The 22301-nt window shown below is 39.0% G+C and overlaps 1 long non-coding RNA gene across 3 annotated transcripts in view; it reads left to right on the forward strand.

Annotated features, from left to right (window-relative positions):
- Positions 1-379: 379 nt before the first annotated feature.
- The window catches only part of LOC112545915 (uncharacterized), a 33392-nt gene continuing 11470 nt past the window's right edge, over positions 380-22301 (forward strand). Inside the window, exons 1-3 of one of the 3 annotated variants that reach the window (XR_012903140.1) lie at positions 380-580; positions 1144-1257; positions 15571-15731. This is a non-coding gene — a long non-coding RNA (uncharacterized LOC112545915). Of the gene's footprint in view, positions 581-1143; positions 1258-15570; positions 16527-22301 lie in introns of those variants that run through there. The other 2 variants (XR_012903138.1, XR_012903139.1) reach the window with 2 other exon arrangements.

Genomic DNA, 22301 nt, shown 5'->3' on the forward strand with positions numbered 1-22301 from the left:
GTCATAGGACAAAAAGTGAGCTTAGATTATAGATTGCTGTAATAACCCATAAAGCCAGTGCCTTTATTAAGACAATGATTTTAAGTGTCTCATAAAGTTACAAATTTAAGCTTTGAAAGTTTTACCCCACAGGACAGAAGCAACCACAGCAATTAACAATAATAACTGACAAATTTGTTATATCTGAATGGCACATAGAATTAATTAACTCTTGTCGAGAAGATATTCTTTCACAGTGCAGAGCTTGAACTGCCAATATCCTTATCTATAAATCTATGTTTTTTACAAGGTTGCCCAACTCTGGTAGTCCTGTGCCGGCTTGTGGTATATGAGGGCCTTCAGAGAAAGAGACAATAGAATGGACATACAACATGTGATAGTGGCTAATGTAATGTATTTTTTTTTCTTTTCAGGTGCTATACATGATCATATTGCTGGTGAGTGGTGGAGAAATTAATAAAAAAAAAGGTTTACTTTGCATAGCTATCCATAATGGATGACAATTAAAAAGCATATTACACATGCCACCACTACATGTCAGGATTACATGTCAGGAGAGTGTCTACACAGCAGATATACAGTAGGCATAAACTTATTGTTATTACCATAGTTGCTCATATTGTTGTTACAGTTGTAGGAATAATATGATTCATTGATGGTTTCTACTTCCCACTCATGATATAAACTTACAGAATGATTGTTCTTTAATAGTATTTAAAGATATTTTTAAAACAAACCATGTGGGAGTTGAACATAATACTGGTTTCATTTTTACAGGAAACACGTTTTTGTATGACTGTTTAAGTAATAAAACTGACTCCATATAGATAAAATGAATGTAATAAGCCTAATTTGTTTAAAAATGTGTGATAAAAATGTTTTCAATTCACATATTTGTCCATTATTTTGAATTTCTTGCTAAAGAGCTGGAAAGTACCATTTCTTTTCCTAGGCTGGGCTGTTGGCTGAATGATGGAACTAAATGCTACCTTGTGAGTTACCAGGTTCAATTCCCATCTGAGTTTCTATCCTCACAACCTCATCCCCTAGCTGGGAGGATTAAAAAGAATGCTAGCTTTGATTCTTATATAATTTACATTGATATAATTCTCTATACCCTTCAGTAATGTTACTCATCAACAGGCTCCTGTGAGGTGCAGATCAGACACTGTGTGCTTGACCGCCTCCACCCCAGTCCTGAAATGACATCTTTGTACTGTAGTTGGATTTCTGTGTCCACGAGGAGTCATTTGCAAGGTAAGAGTCCGAGACTCTCAGCAGATAACAAAAGTCCCCTCTGGCTACATAGGAAGTGGTGCTGATAGCCCCATATAAGCTTCCTCTGATTCCTCTCCAGTTCTTGGCCAGGTGATGATAGCGATGGAGAGTGTGACTTTGTAGTGGAGAAATCCTGAGGGCTTGAGTCTGAAGTACGGAAAAGTAATAAAAATATTTCCCTGTTAGTGTTATCCTTTCCCCTTTGGTAAACACAGGGCTGATGAACCCTGGACACTTTTAAATTGCCTGCTCCTACGGGAACTGTCCCTTTTGTGCCCCCCTGTCTACAGGCCTGGGAAAACACTACTTGTTTGTGCCCGGCATTAGCAAAGGTGTCAAGCGCTGGGGATATTGTCAGCAAACCTGAGGATGCAGTGCTCCTAGAGGGTGTCACAAGTCCAAATCAGGGAAATAATAATGAAATGTAGAGGAGGTTATGTGGTTAAAACATACGTGGGGATGCAGAATGTCAGCATTCAATTCCTGGCTCTACCACAAAACTTATGTGATGTCAGGCGAGAGTTTCCAGATACTTTCCCAAAAAATCCTGAACATGGTGGGGGAAAAAATTGGTTGAGAAAAAAAAAAGGTTGCTGTGCCTTTAAATCCCCCCCACTAGATGACGCAGCGGGAAAATGTCCTCACCAGCCTTCCGTCAGAGAAAAACAGTGAGTTTTCCAATGCTCTGATCTCAGCTGCGGCATCTAGGCCTGACATAATATGAATAAATAATACCTATGAAAAGACTTTGTATTTCTAGCATCCCAAAGCATTTGCAGACTTAGGGCACCTTGACAACCTATTACAAAGGAAGAAACTGAGGTTCAAAGAGGTTTGGTGACTTATCCAGGAAGTCTGTGGAAAAGCTGGTAGCAGAACCCTGGTCTTCAGACTTCCAGTGTTTCCTCTCTTAATCCCACTCCTATGATACTGAATCATTCATGTCTTCTTGTTTACTGCAACTTAGTGGTACGTTTGTCACTTTTTAGCCAATATTTGTAAGTTTAAGGATCTTCCTTACTAACCATGACAGTGGCATGGCAGGTGAAATATAAGGCTGAATGTACCATGTGCTTCTTTAAACTATATGAATTCTGCTGTGAGGACTGGTCATTACACCAGAAAATCATTTGTGAAGTAAGGAGTTAGTTCAGCTTTTATAGCTAGAGTCTGTGTTACAGGAATGTGTTGAGGCACTTCTCCTCAGTGGCTGTTGTCAAAGGCATTTGGGCTGACTTAGCCAGAATTCATGTGGGAGCTTTTGGAGAATGCATGTAAAAGCAGGAGCTATTATGTTGTTTGAAAGGGTGAAGCATACATATCCCTCTGCAGCAGTCCTGCCTTGTGGACATCATGGAAGCCATGGAGAAGCAATGGTATCACATTACCTCATCTTACTTCTAAGGGGTATCTAGTGTCACTGTTAGTATAGACAGATCTGGTCTTTGTGCGTTGGAAGCACAGAGACCAAGAAAGGAATACAAGGACCTTTGTAACTTGTGCTCTGCACAGGCTAGTCAGAATCTAGTCTTGTCATTCATGCCTAGCTCCTAATGCAATAATGATCCACGTTTATTTTAAACCACATATATGCTCATTTCCAATTTTTTTTCCCTTCAGATTAGCACATTAGCTTAGTTGATTATACAGCATCTAATCATGAGGGGCAGGTTTGTGGCTAACCTTGAAATTCTCTCGGGCCACTGATTGCCGCCTGAAGAATATTGCACAGGGCACAGTGGGTATGATCTGTACTCCAACTGGTACTTGCATTAGGACTGATCACTAGTTGCCATTTACATCCCTGGGAAGACTAGTTGTATCCTTTTTCAGCAGGACAGTGATGAATCCACTACATCTTTTGGAAAAATGTTTCCAGTGAAAATGTACACCTTAGTTGCTGTCTGAATCAAATCACCCTTTAACCTTTTCTTTGTTAAGCTAAATAGGTTGAACTCTTTGTAGCTATCACTAAAAGAAATGTGTTTTAATCTTTTAATCATTCTTGTGGCTCTTCATCGAACCCTCTGCAACAACCTTTTTGAACAATGGGCCCCACAAATGGACACAATATTCTAGCAGCAGTCACATCAGTGCCAAAAATTGAGGTAATTAACCTCGCAATTGCTACTAGAGAGGTAAACTGCTTTAGCACTACTTGAGGTGATGCATCCCAGTACTGTAGTCATTCTACATATATTACTGATTGAGACACTATTTGCACATAATAAATGTGATCAAGTCATAATCGTGTACTTAAGCTACTGTTAATTTTTAGTTCTGTGATTTTAACTATAAGTTTCTAACATGGTTTGCCAAAAAAAAGCGTGAAAATGTGAACCCTAAATGGTCAAAGGCAGAAAGCAAATGAAGACAAAACAACATATATAATATGTTAAAAACTGAATAATTTTAAGCCAATCTCACATTTTTTGAGGAAAAGTGGAAGCTCTACTTAGGAGCCTAAGATCCACATATGATTCCCAGAACTTAATGTAAATAAATAAATTGAAACACTGTACAACGAGAAATTATGAACTTTAATTTGAGGATGCATTTGCCTGCACATGAAGGGTATGTCTAGACTGGCAAGATTTTAGGCAAAAGTGGCTGCTTTTGTGCAAAATCTTGCCGCCTGTCTACACTGGCCACGAGTATTTGCGCAAGAACACTGACTTTGTACTAAACAAAATCAGTGGATCTTGCGCAAATACTCCGACGCTCCCACCAGGGATAAGCCCTCTTGCGCAAGCAAGAGGGCCAGTGTAGACAGCCAAGTTAATTTCTTGCGCAAGAAAGTCCGATGGCTAAAATGGCCATCGGAGCCTTCTTGTGCAAGAGAGTGTCTACACTGGAACTGATGCTTTTGCGCAAAGGCACATGCCAGCATACACGCTCTCTTTTCCGTTAAAAGTATTTGCACAAAATCATGCCAGTCTAGACGCAGCCGAAAAGTAGAAACCTTCACGCTGTAGAAGGTTATATTTTACTCAGGGATATTTTACTTCAAACTTAAAGAACTTGAACACTCACAAAAGAAAAAAAATCTGTTTCCAACCATCATCTTTGTATATTCCCTTTATAAACATACTCATTATGACAGAGTGATATAGAATTTGGTTTTCATATGGAGCTTTTCATATTCAAAGTACCCCAAAGACTGCTCTATGCAAGCTGAGGATTGATAATAATTCAGATTACTTTTAGCAAGTGATTTCTTCAGGGATAGTTTGAAACTTCTCATACTTTCCTTCTGCAGATTGGGCTATTTACCCTTGTGATCTCATTCCCAGGTGCAGCAGTGATTTTAAGTGAAACATGAATTGAGAGTTGTAACGTATGTGTAGGCCCTGAGAAAACTATGCAGAAAGTCATCTAAATTAGAAAAGATTGACGTGAAAAAAATGCAGGATGGCACACTGTAAAGCAGACACATAGGTAACAATTGTACAAACAGGGTCACACAGACAGACCTTGAGAGCTACATGTAAATCAAGTTGTAGTACTGGGGCTTTGGTCTAAAATTGTTTATATAAACCCTAACTGAATATGATTAAAAGTGTGTGTGTGTGTGTGTGTGTGTGTGTGTGTGAGAGAGAGAGAGAGAGAGAGAATGTGAATGTGTGTGTGTGTGTGTGTGTGTGTATAACTTCCAAATTAGAAACCCTATGAAATATAGTTTTTTTTTTTAATAAATCCACTTGATCACTTAGAAAAGTTTGAGAGGATTGTGAAAATTGTTGCATATACTTGGATACATGGGGCGAGATCCTCACTTTGTATGAGTCTTTATAGCTCAGTAGAAGAAAATGGAACTAGGACATTCAACACCAGCTTCTTTTTTTAATCTAATAATTCTGTCATTATCACTAACCCCAAGGCAACAAAGCCTTACAATTTCCAGTATCCATGGTACACCCTAAAAAGTTTTCTGGATTTTCCTATTAATCTATTTCTGATATATTTACATGGAGATCTTTTTAGCACACTGTAGTTTTCCAATTTTGTAATATTCCAGCCTTATGCCTTGTTTAGTAAGTCACTGAACTTTATAGTAGTTTAGCCTTATCAACCATACTCATTTTAATTATAAACTAGGTATAAACTGCAGCCTCGTCAGAGTGATTTTATTGCCCCATTTGCATCAATTTTGGTCCTTCATTAGATTTCTCATTATTTAGGGCATCAGGAATTTAACAACTGACAACAAGCAGAAGACAGCTGCTTTCTGCTTTCAGACGTCTCTGAGTATATTTAGAAACTTAGCCTTCAAAGTGAGCTGTTTTGCTTGCTCTATTGTACGATGTATCATTTCTCAGTAGGACCCACATGTTTGCTTTAATCTGATAGGGTTTTTCTTGTTGTTTTTAACCTACTTCCTCTTAAGAGAGGTAAGAGAGCTGAAGCAGCAGCCGTCAGCAGCAAATGAAGTGGGAGGAAGCAAAGAAAAAAATAGTCTGGGATTTATAAAAAGAATGTAAAAATCTGTGATTATATAATGATGTACAGTAGGTGCCAGTAAACAGAACAAGCTATGGCATAACAGCTAGTTTAGCACACTCAATACTTTGCACTTTCCTGATTTGAAGGCAGTTTTGAAGCAGTTGATGCATAATCATGTTACTACAGGTTGCATAAAAGCCCCCAGATATCCAGAGCCAAAGTTGGGGAGAAAAAGTGAGGGTGTGGTGGGAATGATACTTGATACAATAACTGCCAGCATTGCATTGATTTTTGTTTAACTACTGTGAAGTTCAAATTCTGAATCTGAAGAGTGTGTAAAAATAGCCCTGGCAAATGCACTGGAATATTTTAAGGGAGGAAAAAAAAAGACCAATGAAAATGAGTTTAACCAAAGTCAAATAATGATGAATTAAGGTCAAACAGTGGCAGAGTTCAGAAACCAGGTATCTCTACTGGAAAGCCTAATAGCTCTTAGTAGAATGAATTATGTCTTTTAAAATAGGTATATATTTTTATCAGGTATAGATCAAAAGATTCATGAAGGAGATCTATATTTTAAATGATTTTTCTTCTTGGTAAGGGCAAAGTGGCACAGCTGTGACCATGCTCATCCCAAGCCTCCTGTTTTGTAAAGCTCTTAAGCCAGTAGGACTGCTGCACAGGGAGCCCCCATGGCCACAGGTGAGGAACCTAACCGTCTTCAATACTCAGTAGGCCAATCAAGCTGGCCCTGCGTGAGGTAAGATGGATAGTCTCCCGGTGTGCCTTGAGCTCCCTCTGAAATTTCAACAGATCAATGTCACTGTGGTTTTAATTACCCCTATGCTTCATCATTATTTCATGGGCTTTAATATGCCCAGCAGGACACAGCATCACAGAATATAGATAAACAAGCACCATTACCCCTTGTAGTACTACAAACAATATTGAAAGGGAACCATAACAATACAAGGCTCATTTCCCCTTGTAAACTGACCTCAGAATTTTCCATGTTAACTTCAAGTATTTAGTCTTATATTATCTGCAAGTGTATTGGCTTCGCCATTTCATTCTACCCGGAACACTTCTCCGCTTCAGAGTGAAGGTTGCTGCTAATGTTGTAGGTTGGTTAGAGTGGCCAGCAGTGCTCTTCTATTCTCTTTACATTGGTTTGCAGAAAAGGAAACCAACCTACTTTTGCAAAAACTGCATGATAATCCGTAACGATTTAACCTAAGTGCAGAATACCTCCTTTGAGGAGCTGAATAGTCTTAAATGCCATTGGCTTCAGCAGAAATGCTCAACACGTGCAGAAAGGGAGGCACGTTGAAGGTTCCATTCACCATGTTCTCCTTCTTGAAGTGAGAATGTGTTGAAATGATATATTGGGCCAGATTCCCAAGGAGTTCTGGAGGTAGTTGAAGAGATGGGCACAGAGGAGCTCATATACAGGTCCAAGCCCCTAGTCGTTGGGCATATTCTGTGCCAGGTTAATCTGCAAAATATATTAGAGCAGCTTCAGGGCCACTCTAAATTACACCAGCTTCCAGTGGCCCCAAGAGGCTGATCCATGGGGGACAGAGATCACTAAGGAATGGTGATCCTCTCAAGTGCCCCTTTTTTCCTAGAAAAAAGTCAACATTATAAAAATCTTCCATTTTTGCTCTATTTTACATTTTCAGTGAAATTTTAAACAACTTTTTAGACTTTAATATGAGAACAATTGTTTATTGATTTAAGTGGAAATATAGATAGAAGACACACACACATTTATTGTCAGAGAAGCAATTTCTATGTAAAATGAAGCCTCACTCATGATCTCACAATAGCACTCTCAAATTTCAGCCACAGATGATAGAAAAAGCTGCCAATTGCTATCAGACCTGGGTGGCCAGGCTGTCAATGTCAACCTCCTCTCTCCCCTCCTCACTGGGCTAAAAGTGGAAGCCTGTCCACCTAAGGGAGACATCATGAGTCCTTCCTTGAAGAGCTGGTAGCCACAGCCCCTTTTTGTGGTGCTGAGAGAAAGGGCCCTCTTTGAGGGGCTGAGAATGAGAGCTCAGTCTCCCGGGACTCTCATCTAGATCTCCTCATCATGGAGTTGACAGCAGGGGCCCTTCCTCTTGGGTTCCAGGTGTCAGCCCTGTGAGGTAAGGCTCTGGCTGACCGCTTCAGGTAGCTGCTCTCTTGCCAGCCTGTCAAGTGGCCACTACAGCCCTACCCCCTCAGGCTTGGGGAGAGTGAAGAACCCTAAGGGGCTGAGGTGGAGCTGGGATTGAGAGCTGAAAAGGGACTGAAGTGAGGAGAGTGGGGACTAATGGGGCAAGGGAGCTGACCTGATGGTGAATTCTAAGCAGACGGGGTGAGTACTGGAATGGGGGGGGGAGGGTAAACTGAGGTAAGTGAAGGTTGATGGAGTAGAGAGCTGAACTGATGGGGTAGCAATGATGGGGACTGAGGCTCAGGATTAATTGCTAGGCAGAAGATGGCATCCTGAAGCAGATGCCAATGTGGTACATTTGGGAAAGTGGTCACACTAACTGTCACTGCACACAGCCTGAGATAGGCACGGGGAGCTCTAAAAGCAAGAGGTTGACCTAGCACACAGTATAAGCTTTTAAAAAAAAATCATGGTTTTTTGAACAGACCCATGATTTCTGGAGTTCCGACTCATGATGTTTGATCTCTTGAAGTTGACAGGACAGACATAGAAGCTTTGGTGAGGACTTTCACCAAAAGTCTCCAAAAAAATTAGGCTCCATATTGAGTTCTTCAGAATGGAAGCAAAATTGAAATGTATTCATGGAACGGGGGTTTTCATTTTTTTCAACCAGCACTGTTATCTACTGAGTGAAGGTCTCTGCACCAATATAACATATTCACCTGGAAGATTTGCTTTTGTGGACCGTTGCCCAAGTCCTCTATGCAAAGCTGGGAGAAGGAAACAGGGTAGAGTGAGTTAGTCAGAGCAAACACAGCAGAACAGCATTTTTTGGAGGGAATTGTATGCATTTGTTGGCTGGCATCATGGTGGCCCTCTCTTCTTCGGCAGGAGGGGGACAAGAGAAAAATACTCTGTTGGTAAGATGAAGTACATAAGTAATATCTTTACACATGCAAGCAATACTCTTGACATAAATGGGAAACAGAACTGTGCTTACACTGTGGCTATCTGTTTTAGTTACCCATATAGCCCCCTTTACCACTTTGCGGTAGGGAGCTGTTATTCTCCCAATTTTGGCAGATATAGAACTCAAGCAAAAAGAGGCCAATTGATTTATCCCAGGTCATACACAGGATGGCTGTGGCAGTGCAGGGTCTTTACACCCAGTTTCCCAAGTCCTAGTGAGTTCCCTAACTATTGCCCCAATTGTTCCACTCTGCTCCTTCTGCCTGCCTGCCCTGGAGCACTGCAAACTAAATTGGGGTTCACAAGAAAAGCAGCAGATAATGGTATTGAAGGAGACATGCCTATTGCATTTCTGATCCCCCTTCCCTCTTTTCAATCAACTTCCATCCAAGAAGCAGAGAGATGGTGTCAGGCAGGGACTCAGTGAAGAGCGAACAAGCTGGGCAGAGAGAGAACTGAGGAGTGATTAAGTTGGCCTGCCATATTTTTCAGACAGGGAAAGGAGGAGAAGGAAGTGGAGTACAGCCTGGGCTCCCCTCTAGTCTTTCTCCTTCCTCACAGAAAACAATGTCTGCATCTGAGCAGCTGGGACTTCAGGGGGAGCTCTGCAGAAAGCTGAGGTCTGGTGTAAATTACTTGTAGCGAGGTGGGACAGGTGACTTGTGCATTGTGATACTGATATGCAGAGGTGTGGGTTTCATTGTATTAGAAAGGAGGGCTTCAATTAATTGTGTAGAGTTGAGATGTTGGGAGAGGTGTGGTTTCAGTAAATTGTATTGAAACCAAAAGAATAAAGGAGGTCAGGGAGGGGTGACTTAAATGCTTTGGGTAGGAAGCTCTAGGGATGAGAGGATGAAAGACTAAAATTACTATATGGAGAGTGAACTAATTATATGGGAGTTTGGGATGGAGGGAGTTAATTGTATTGGTTGGCAGTCAAGACTAATACAAGTTTCTTGGCTTCTTAGAGCACTGTGTTCAGTGCATTTTGTGTACTGAACTGGTTCTTGGAGTCATGGTGATACACCATTCTCCCGGGACCTGAGAACACTGTTTTGACATGATGAATTGATTGCATGTGATCCACTGATAGTTAAGTAGACAACACCATAAAAAAACAGGTAAACAAACTGAGCTCAGGCCTCTCATACACATTAGCTATCAGTCCATTGTAGATAAGAGGTAATGCATATTTGAAATTTAAATTTTGAATTGTATTTTTAATTGGACGTAGGGTATATTCTTGCTTTCTGCAAAAATATTACTATTTTTCTCAGATAGCTAAATAAAATCAGTGATAATCCAGGGATTAGGGCAGCTATAGATTCAGAATCCCTTATCTTTCTGAGTGTTCAGTTCTGGGATTCTTGCTGTTTTGAGAATAGAGACCCATTTTTTTAAATGACTGCGTTTTGGGGTCTTCTGATAAAAGGTGTATGCTCAGTGTTTTCTGAAAATCAGAGCCTCTTGTACGTGGCTCCAGCTGGGCACCCAAAATCATTAGTCATTTTTGAATACTTTAGCTAGAGGCCATTTGAAAACTTTGATCCAGACCCTGGTATGCATTTTAAACACACCCAAAGTTATAAATCACACATAAACATGAGTACAATAATTGCAGACCAAGCAGAGGCAGTTGACAGCATTTTTTAACTATGCATTATAAAAGCTTTAGTGGGTAATTGGGCAATTGGAACCACCCAACATTTCCAGAGAAAAAAGTCTTTTTGAGATCAGCAGATGAACAGGGTTCAGTGAGGTAGTCAAATCTTGCAAAATTCACCTGGTGTAGAGAGCAAGTGAAACTTTTCTCGATAGCACTTAAAACCTATATCTGCAGTACACCAAGAGTCTGAAGGCAAAAATGTCTATCCTGAGAAGGGCTATCCTGAGAGACGATGGCAAGTGTGGGGTGGACTGTGGAGGAGGCAATAGAATCTACATTTACAGAGATGCATTCATTTATTTCTCTAAAGACCTGCCATGTGCTAGGTGCTGTACAAACACAGAACAAACCCACAACTTTTTGCCAAAGAACATACATTTTAGCTCCTGTGCTCTCATGTGGGGAAGAAGCAATTCAATAGTGCCACCTGACTTCAGGTTGGCAGCTATATTTCATCATGCTTTCTTCTTCTTATGCTTTAGTTGGGAAGAAATTATTAAGGTACATTGACATCCACATAGAACAGAAAGGATGGGGAAATGGAATCTAAATGACATGTATAGTTCACAGATCTACTGGGAAAATAGAGCTGATGAAAATAAGTGAGTGACTGATGGTAGCTTTGTGGACGGGTTGTTTGCTTTTGTTCAGCTGTAAGCATAGGTATTCACTAGAAATTAAGCTCCCTGTTACTCCTCAGTCGAATTGGGATGTCTTGCTCATAAAAATAGAGTTCACACTTTGACTTCTGTGAGTTGTACCCTTCTGCTAGACAGGGAGAGATTAATTTCTTGGTCAAATGCAGGCATGGTGTACTGGGTAACTGGTGCTTCTAGTCAGAATGGCTTTGGAAGAATACCAAGCTGAAGCATTTGTAGTCTTCAATGGAAAATAGTCATGATTTCCATAGTGAGGCTTGACTTTCTGTCTCTGGGTTCTCTGTGGTAGATTCACTTCTTTTTTTTTTTTTCTAGATCAAAATTATGGACCATTTGTTTAGCTCAACAAATATATTGGGTCTGATTTGCCATTCACTTACATCAGGTTTAGCCCTCAAGTTAATCCCGGCTTTTTTCTGTGAGCTAGGTCATCAACTGAACTCAGATGATTCCAGAGATTTCTGGTGGTTGTAGGTTTGAAGTACAATTTTGCACACGTTGATCTAGCATAACAACCACCTTTATACATAGGCTTTTTTGTTTCATTTATACCAAGTGATGGCCATTTACATTCCACCAGCAGCAAGGGACAGGATACATGGCAGATAATGTTATTGTCAGTTTCTTTAGGGTTCCAGACTGACAGTGTATCAGAAATCAAAATTTGGGTCCAGTTTACTTACATGTGATTTAACAGTGAATATTCACAGCAAGGCATGTTTTAAGAGCATATAGACAAAACAAGAGGACTAAAGTCCTGTACCCTACCTGACTTTGCAAGAGATTGAGTAACAGCAAAAGGAAAAGGATGAGTGAAAACATTTTCCTCCCCAATACTGAGGTGCCTCAGTCTTGTCTTCCTGATAAGCATTTAAATAATGCAAATTTCAAGGGGAAAAAATCCTTCCTGACTTTTCTTTTTCCCCATGAACACTGATGCCATTGCATAATTATCTGGGTTGGCTTGAAAGAATGAAACCCGGTTCAAAATATATGAGTTCATTTTTATGTTCCACTGAGAAAATTTATTCAGTGTGACTGCTCAGTAGCGAGAGCAGTAAAACACCTTAATCCCTGGTTGAAGAAAGGTAATACCTTGACAGATGTGTGCCTCCTACTTTCCTTGCGGCCATGTTTCAACAACAAACCTTTATTTCTGCTTCTCGGCTGTAGCAGGGAAAAAAATGAGAGGAGCAATAAAGCAGTCAGACAAATCTCAGGAGCCAGGCGGCAATGCAATAGTAATGACAGATTTTTAATGTGGCGGGAGAGATTGACAGGAAAATGTCTTCAGAGCAAACGCATGCCAGATGGAATGAAAACGGTTTATTGGAGTATGGAGGTGCTGCTGAACCGAATAGAGGGTGGGTTTAAGGTGGGTGTTTTATCTGCTTCAAGTAAACAACAACCAAAAAAAATATCCCCTCACAGGGCATTTCCTTAGACCAATCTTTGCATTAAATAGCTCATTTTATTTTCACAGACCTGCATCACTGAAAAATGTTAAGGTCAAAAGTTCAGCCTTTACTTGTTTTGGGCAAAGGGTCAATGAAAACTGATTTAGTTTGAGTTTTTTGTTGTCTGCTTTTTTTCTCTCTAATCAGAAGGAATTCAATACTTTGTAAAAACAAACAGAAGTTTTATGTTCTTTTCAATAAATAGGAATGAAATTTTAGGGAAAAAAGAAGGGGTTAAGTCTCCCTTAACTCTACTGAATAGTTATCAGATATAGCAGAAATGAACACTCATGTACTAAAAATTTAATAAATACCAAAATAACTGTTTCCATATAGGAAGAGCTACATCACTGCATTTCCTTCTAACCAAATAAACTTAAACTTAGGTGTTCTAAGAAATGACATAGTCAAATCTGATCCTAGCATCTCAGGAATACATGAATCTGTAAGATTTCATATCCATCATGAACAATGAAGAAAAGGACATCTAAATGAGAGGAAAAAGCACAAAAGAAAGAAAATAAAAATCAGCACATTTAGATTGCATACTTCTCTGACCCCTTTTTGATATCCGTCAAACCAATGGAGAAAGCCAAGGAAGCAAGGGCAAGAGTTATAATATTGAAACATGCCATTTGTTTATTGAAGGACACATTTTTATGCTATCAATAGGTATGCTTCATCACTCTGCGTTTACTTTATTAGCACTCCGTAATAGCATTTTGTAGACATTATATTGCATAGAATCAGAAGAAACCAAATCATGATTTTGATAAAGTTCTGTTTGTGTGTATTTTATGAATGCATATTCCCTTTTAGTATTTTCATCAAGGCATTTGTAAAGGTATCAGAAGAGAATGACTGACTTATTTCTTTTATTTCTATATAATTTAAAAGAAAAACAAAACAAACTATAAAAAATCTCTTCTCTCTTTTTTTTTTAAACAAGTTGCTTCTCTTTTTCTGAAGAACATTATTTATGTGGACAGTAAAAGGGTGATATACTTTGTGGTTACTTTCACCACCTCTTGTATATGTGCTGTACCCACTCCAATACAATTTGCAGAAAGGGAAAAATCCCTTGGAAAAGTAGGCAGAGAGTTTTGCCATGTCATTTCATCTGATAACTACAGTACAATGATAACAAAGCTTTAGGCAAAATGGTTAATACTGACAGGAAAAGTAATTGGGAAAGCCTTGTAACAATAAGTTTGTAGTTTCTATTTTGTAGATTTTACTGATTACTTTAAAACATAAGTTTCACTATTTTTATCTAGTTTTGTCCTATATAGAACCATGACTGTAATGTTTCATTTAAGTCTCTGATTGTATTTCTAATGTCAATTCTGTACAGAAAAGTAACTTGTACAATATTGATAGAAAGTTGCATAATCTTTGGGATTATGCTCCTATTAATTTACGTGGTATTATTTGACTAATATTTGGCACACAAGCTGTCCATGCAAATACAAGATTTTTTTGTAATTGAAACATTATCTTCTAGCTGATGAAGTTATTTTTAAAATTCAAGAATGTTAATTTTTTTTAAAGAAATGAATATCAATTAAAAGGTGGTATCAAATATTCTTTTCTTGCCTAGTAGAATTGTTTCATTTCCTAGCACTCAGAAAGCCAAATTCAGTTCGATCATAGATGAGCACAACTTCTTCAGAGTAATAATTAAGTGTAAAAAGTGCTAAAGATATCAGTATAGGTTATCATTTTGATGGAAGGCATTTATTTGAAGATTTCTTTTATTACCATTAAAATGCCCATGAAAGTTAGATCTTTAACGTTACCTTAAACAATGTATTTAACTAAAGGCAACAGATTCAGGGTGATGATTGGCCCACTGTCTTTAAATCACAATATTGCAGCACTTAATGATCTGGAATATTAATCACGATTTGCAATAACCTGAAATACATTGATAAGTCAAAGACAAAACAGCTGCCTTAACTGGGAGTATCCTTGCCTTATTCTATATCAGACTCTTAATATTGTTTTAACACTGATTTGACTCTGTTGTACATTCCATGCTGTGTCATTAGTATGCTTGTCTGTGTGTGTGTGTACTAACTTTGGTTTCTGTGGGTAGATACCATCCATTACAGGTTTTTAAAACTTGATAGATAGATAGATAGATAGATAGATAGATAGATAGATAGATGTGTGTGTGTGTGTGTGTGTGTGTGTGTGTGTGTGTGTGTGTGTGTGTGTGTGGTACACACACACATATCTATATATCTATCTAAGTTTGAAAAACCTGTAATGCACGGTATCTACCCACAGAAACCAAAGTTAGTATCAATAGTATAATAGCTTGAGTTTTCTAATTCAGAAGACACTAACTACTGACTTTCAACCTCAAATTGTATTCATTAGTAGCTTGCATTTTTTTTAAATTCCTTAATTCATACCAAGTATATCAGCATGCACTCATGCACCCCCGCACTGTGGAATTTTGATAATGTATGTCCTAACCGCTTAATTGATTGATTAGCTTACTGCAGCTTTCTGAGGCACCAAATTTATCTTTAATAGCCGGAGTCAGGCACGGCAGGCAATCGAGGGGGGGGTCCCTTGGCGTCGATTTGCTCTTAACTGGAAAGTCATTACCACTTAATACATGTAGATTGTGTTGAAAGAAAATTATGTGTAATGAAATGAGGGAAAAATTAGTGGAGTGTTATGGGCGAAAGCAGATGTTACGGAGGAATTATGCTAGCAGAGATAATCACCTTTGCTAGCATTCTGTGTGCTGGGGTGTTAACTCAGGGAAAGAGTTGGTGAGAGAGCTAAATAAATGCATTGATTTACACAGATTTACTCTTTCAAACTATAGTGCATGAGTGGCATCCACACACACAACTTTTCTGTTTCTTATGCTCTTGCGCCTTGTTTAGTTATTTTTCTGGTTTCTCACATTACACACAGATACCCTAGCTGGAACTACAGGAAAAGGAGCTGTCAATTTGTTTAGCATCATGAAGTCAAGGAGTAATATCCAAGGACAAGTAGTCATGATATCGCACTAAGACTGGACTTTGTGGGATTGAGATTCTGGACACCATCAGTCAGCTACTGAGAGGAAGCTGGTGAGCATAGGGCAGGCAGTGGGGAAAACACCTAGTACATTTTTGGGAACACTATAAATAAAATAAATAATGGAGTGATGGCAAAAAAATCTAGTGTCATGTTTTAGTCTATATAGCTTGTGAAAAATGGGTAAGAAAGAAGAAATAGCTCTGCTTTTATGGTGTAAGTTAAGAAAATATTATAAACTTTGCATAGCCTTTTTTGTAAGCAAGCTATGATAATAACATACAGTCATGCCAAAAGAAGAAAGACCATAGAATTTTATTTTAAATACATTTTTGGAGCTCTTTATATTACGGTAATCTTTTCTCTTGTGTGTACTCCCTTTGTTCTTTGCTAATCCTGTCTGATATATGTGACTGAAACTACTTCTTATTTCCAGGCATATAAGGTCACTGCTATTTTTTAGTCTTGGGTTTATGTATTTCATAATTTGTATCTGTAGTTAGAATGATCACTTCTTTATTACCCACTTCATAATAAAAAAAAATGTAGCCTCAAGAAGATACTACTTGGAAGATTTTACTATGAAATCCATTGAAAATTAGGATTTCCTAATATATTGTTTTGTATCTCTGCCATTAAATGAGACAATTACTATTAGGTATTGTTAGTAACAATAATAAATAACAAGCAAAGTAAAAACAATTCAGTCTTCTATCCCAAGTATTACTGTTCAGATATAGGAGGTTAGAAAAAGTATTGTCAATTTACTTGTCACTATATTAATGAGTCAAAGAAATGCAGCCAGCCACTCATGAATCAATTGGAAAACTATGATGAATGTTTCAATAATTAAGAGAATAATTACACTGCTGAATGTGGGTTGGTACTAAATGAAATAGCTTTTGTAACAGCAGCATATTGTTGTCTATAAATATAAAGAGCTACATTTAAATAATGCTGCAAGTCTGATTTAACTTTATCTATCTGTTTTATCTCTCTGCTGATTATGGGCCAAATCCTGCAAAAGCCTACCCATATGTTTAATATCACTCATGGTGGAACTACAACATCATATATTTTTTCTAGATCAGAATCTCTTTCTGTCTCTCTCTCTCTCTCTCTCTCAACAGTATTACATGGCCATCATTGTGGTTTCTAAGTTATAAGATGCTAAACCTTAATGGATAAGTGAGATCAGAGTTTAAACTGTCATGCTCTGATGGTAACACACGTAATGCTTGTGGAAACTTACAAAAATAGTATGCGTTTAAAGTGAGTTGTATGCACGAGTGCAGAAATATGATTTGAATGCCCCTACTAACCAAGTAGGTTTTGTTGTGCCTTTTTCAAATCATTTTCCTCTCCTCTGTGAAATGTTCTGGTCTTTGCCATGTTGATAAAGGCAATAGTGCAGGAGGAGTCACCACAGAGCCAGTTCTGGAGGGAGTCGGCTTTTAAAATGCTGATGTTTTCTAAATGAAACATTTTGTCTTTTTGATTCAAAATGATTACGTATCAAGTTTTACTTCAATTTTATTAATATTTTTAAAGTAAAAGAAATCCTTGACACTAAAACAAAAGGTTAACTGAAATAAATGAAAATATTTTGTTTTGGGTCAACGCAAAAGGGTTCCCTCCAATTTTATGTTTTAGCCACTCAACTGAAAAATTGGTTTGTATCCTGTCTCCCTCAGTGTCAGTCCTATGCCCCACCTTTCCTTTCACCCTTTATTCTGCCACAACCCTATGTGTAAAACTGGGATCATAATATTACCTCACCTCACAGGAGTGTTGTGAAGATCCATTCATTCATCTTTGTAAAGCACCAAGACACTACAATGAGAACACCATGGGAAACCCCATGATGAAATATATAATTCTTTATTCAGCGTACGGTTTGGCAGGACATCCGAAATCATGGTTTCTAAGTGACTTTTTCTACAATCCTTACTCTGCCATAAGTACAACAATAGTACATACATGAACCACCAGGGAGCGCAGCATTGGACACATTCCTTGTTCTCTATAGAGATGGGTGAAGAGGGCAGGCAGGGAATTGTGACTCCCTGCACTGGTGGGAATGAATCTGGCCATTCATTATATCCTTGTAGGTCTACTATGTTTCTTGAAGGTGCAAAATTATAACTGAGAGCAGAAGTTGGCTCCAAGAGTTTATTATTCTTAGATGCTTTGCATTATGTGTGTGAACCACTATAATTTCAAGCTTAGGATCATAGTCCAAAAACATTAATGCCTACAATGCATTTTAACAGTGAATGTTTGCTTATATTTGCAGGTAGAATAGGTAGAGTTTTGAAACTATTTTTGCCTCCCAATTATCCTTTCTATTGCATGATTGAATACTAGAGATAGGCAGGCACTGAGCTATTTAGACCTCCTGGGTGCAACTCCAATAATTTTGCCTGCTATTGAAAACTGAAGTACCTAGAGAAATTTATTTGGAATTTGTTTTCTTAAGGGAAACCTGGCTATTGTTTTATCCCCACTGCTACATCACAACAAAGAAAAAAAGTCAGGATTGGATGAAAGGAGGCTGGTGAGACATCAACATTATGCCTGTAATCTACAGGTATCTGCTAGAGCTGCATAAACTTATCCAAAAAAACCCTCTTTGTATATTCACTAGAAGTTTGAAATGAATGCACACTGGCTATACTCCTTACTCCTTACCATTTGTGTTTAATTCCTATAAACATTTGGGTTAGTTTCATGACATGACTGTTCATACAAAAAGAATGTTAAAGCTGCATGTATATGTAGTAACCAGACTTTAGATTTACACATGTGAGTATTTGTCCCAGTAGTTCTTGCACACTTAGCCAGTTGGAACATTGTGACTCATCTAATCAGTCACAACTAACAAACAAAGCTCAAGTAGCATTTGGGGAATATTTACAGAGAATGGTTCCTCATCAATCCATACAAAATATTTGCAAAAAAAAAAAAAAATCTATCTGTTATACTAAAGAATTCAGCCAAACTCAGGGAACTCTCACGCTGCTCCTCGAGATCCCATGAGTCAAGAAAAAAAAATGTGTGTGTGTGGGGGGGGGGATGCTAAACCCACTGCCTAAACTATTCATTGTGAATTAGTCCCTAATGACTGCATTGCATGGAAGTATTGGGCCAGCTCTACAGCTATACACGGTACTTTTACTCTTCTAGGGAAAATGTGGGAAGATACTGCTGAGCATGTTTAAACAGTGTGCAAAGGACATTATACATATTTAACAGGTCACCTGCCTTTTTTGTTTGTATTGACAATCTAAGGCTACCACCTTTCAAAGATAAAATATCAGCTGCAAACAGTAAAACAATGCAATGTTGTTTATTTTCTTTTTTAAGCAATGTTTAGCACAAGAAATATACCAGGCTAAATAAAACCCTTACATGCATACTCATTGCTCCCATTGATGTTAGCAGGACCGCTATGCAACATCAGTAGTCAGTGTTTGACCAATTTGCTCTTATCCCGCAAAGGAATTATTGCCCCAGCCATTAGTAACAAATGCTCTTTGTTCTGGCAAAGCCCTGGCTGGCTGTCCCTGTCACCTAATAAAAAAAATGTTCAATAAGGGCAGGTCGTGACTCAGTTGAGCAGTGCCTCCTGCTGTTCTATCTGGGAATTAGCCCTTTGAACCCTGGAGCACCCCCAGTGACTCACTCTGAATTACCTGTCTTCTGCTCCTTGTTATGCCCTATGCCCTTCCCAGCCCACAGTGCCTTTCCTCACAATACTGCCTCACAGCTGTGCCCCCGCACGCTGTGGTCCTTCCCTCCCAGGGAATCCCCTGGACCCACTTTTCCTGAGTGACCCAATACTAGTCATCATTTAGCCCCTATCTCAGGAGCAAACTGCAATCTGGAATGGCTACTCATCATTGGCAAAGAGGTGTGGACCTGCTGCCATATCTATATATCCTGCCACCTCCCTGCAGCCCTAGTATCCCTCAGGCCCCTGTATCTGGCCTGCAGACTGGGAGTTGAGTCAGGCCAGAGCTCCCCAGCTCTGCCTGCCTTTCCCCAGTGCTGCTTTGTCTCAGGTACCCTCTCTAACTTACCAGGCAGCCAGTCCTTCCTGCTCCACAGCTGGAGCTAGAGTGTGTATCTGAGCTTAGTGGCCCCTGTTTATTCTGCCCCAGCTGGGCCCTAATTGGCTGCTACCTTCTGAAGCTGTTTGCTCCATGGTAAAGCCCTCTCCCAGGGATGGATTTAACCTTTATTTTACCTGGAATGGGGTGACTGCCTTGCTATAGGGCATTTTAATCTGTCCCCTCCCAATGCAGGATTCTTCTTCAAATTTAAGGTGGGTTATTCTAAATTGAATTTAAAATTTAAAATTGATTGTACTAAATATCTATAAATGTCTTTGAAGGAAGGAAAGGGGGCTGTCTCATACCCTCATAGAGCTCACTGTCATGAAATTTTTCCTGATATCTTATATAGAGTTTGCCTTTTTCCTGATGAAATCTGGTGTCTCCTCTCCCATATGTTGTCCAAACTGTTGATGGACCAGGTTACATTGCAAGCTGCTCAGCTGTACTATACCAAAGCAACCATTAAGAGCAATGATACCTCCTGAGGAATAAGCCCACTCATTTACCTTCTTTGCATCAGTAGGGAGCATGCAAGCTTACTCTCTCCAGCAACCTGGCTGATACAGTGTGTAAGTGTGGAATGAGGAACAGTATGCAGTGGAATTTGAATGGAGATAAAATAGCCCAGAGAGGAAGGAGATTACAGTAGTCTAGGAGGCAGCATACAAATACACAGATAAGGGGCTTGGTAGGTAGGACAGAAAGAAGGGGACAGGTTTTATACATGTGTAGAAGCAGTGACAGGATTAATAAAGACAGGGAGTAACAGAGAAAGGAAGAGAAGCTGGTATGGTGCTGGAATCTCCCTACACTATAATAGAGAAAGAATTTCCTACAAGAATAGAGAAGAAAGGAATCAGGAAAGAAGATGAGAAGATTAAAGTTTTATGTAAAGTTTGTGGGCAGATATCCAGGAGGCAAACAGTTAGAGATAGAAGAATGGACAGAAGGGACTTGTCATGGATAAAGAGGTAAATTAGGGAGCCATCCACTTCTGTATGGGTACTGAACTCATGAGAGTGCATGACGGATAAGGATCTGTGTGAGAGGAGCAAGGGACCAACTTTAGAACTTATGGAATACTGCATGAAATTGTGAAAGGGAGCTGAAATATTAAAGAAATGATTGGAGAGCAGATTGGAGAAACCAGTTGAACATATAGGAATGAAAATTCAGTATGGAGAAAAAAAGAGTGAAAAAGGAAGACAGAGTGACTGATAATGATGATCGCTTACCTGCTCACACCCCTTAATAAAAAAAGTGGCATGCTGTTCTTTCTAAAAATGTTAATACTTTGAGCACAAGACATTAGGAAATGGTTAAATTCAACTGCAACAGGACAATGTGGGGAAATAGCTAATGCATTGACTGCTCTGCTATACTGTGTAGGATATTTGCTATAAACAGATAGATAAAGATTTGTGAAGAATAAATAATTGCTACATTTCCATGCCATTTTCCAATTTTTTAAAATGATGACATGTCCTAAGGAGCAATGGTACAAAGCACCTATTGCTTTTGGCAATTATTTAAATACCAGTTAACCCCCAAAATGTCAGAAGGTAGAGAAGAAATGCTTATTTTCATGAATTGCTTAAATGAATTGGTAATGAAATGATGAATACGAAGTGCCAATTATATTAGCCAAATAATCTTCTCATGTACCTGCACTGCAGGTATTAGAATCCACAATTTACAGACAGGAAAAATGAGGCACAGTTGATTTTTTAACATTGTTTCTCAAGGCTTTAGAATGATGGAGAAACTGCCAGGACAGAGATCAGAAACCTAAGGGTACTTGTCTCACAGTCCTATGATCAGAGCGTTAAGCCACACATCCCTCCGTCTTTCCTTTCGCCAACAATTCCTTCTCCAGCTCCTTCATTCTTGTGTTCATGAAAGTTGCTTGATTTTCCCCTTTGCATATTTTCTATTTGTTTCCCTTTCTATTTTCACCTTCTTTTTCACTCCCTTCTTTAACATTTTTCCTTTTTTCCCCTCCCATTTCTCTGTTCCCTTAGAGCTTTTCTCCATTTATTGGGAGATCGACATTGCAGAGATTGATTTCACGGGGTTTGAATTAGCGGGTTTAGTAAGGACCTCTTAAATCGACCATTGATGGAATCCCATCAACTCTGGTACTCCACTGGGTCATGAGGAGTATGAGAAGTCAACGGGCTATGGAAACTTGACCTAAGGTATGTCGACTCCAGCTATGTTATTCACGTAGCTGGAGTTGCGTATCTTAGATCGATTTTCTCCCTTAGTGTAGACCTGGCCTTAGTTCTTAAACTCTCTGTTTTCACTTTTGGTTCTCCAGGTTTGCTCTGTCTGTCCAGTTTGTTCAGCAAGTACAATCACTGCTCTTGATTACACACTATCTGCCCCGCTGATATGACAAAGAAGCAATTAAAACACTTCATATATATAGAATTTACTCATGGCCAGTTATTGTGACAGAATCACAGCAACTCATTGGGGAAATAACAACACCTGAGCTCCTCT

This window comes from Pelodiscus sinensis, chromosome 4, assembly GCF_049634645.1.
Source record: "Pelodiscus sinensis isolate JC-2024 chromosome 4, ASM4963464v1, whole genome shotgun sequence".
Classification (NCBI taxonomy): Eukaryota; Metazoa; Chordata; order Testudines; family Trionychidae; genus Pelodiscus; species Pelodiscus sinensis.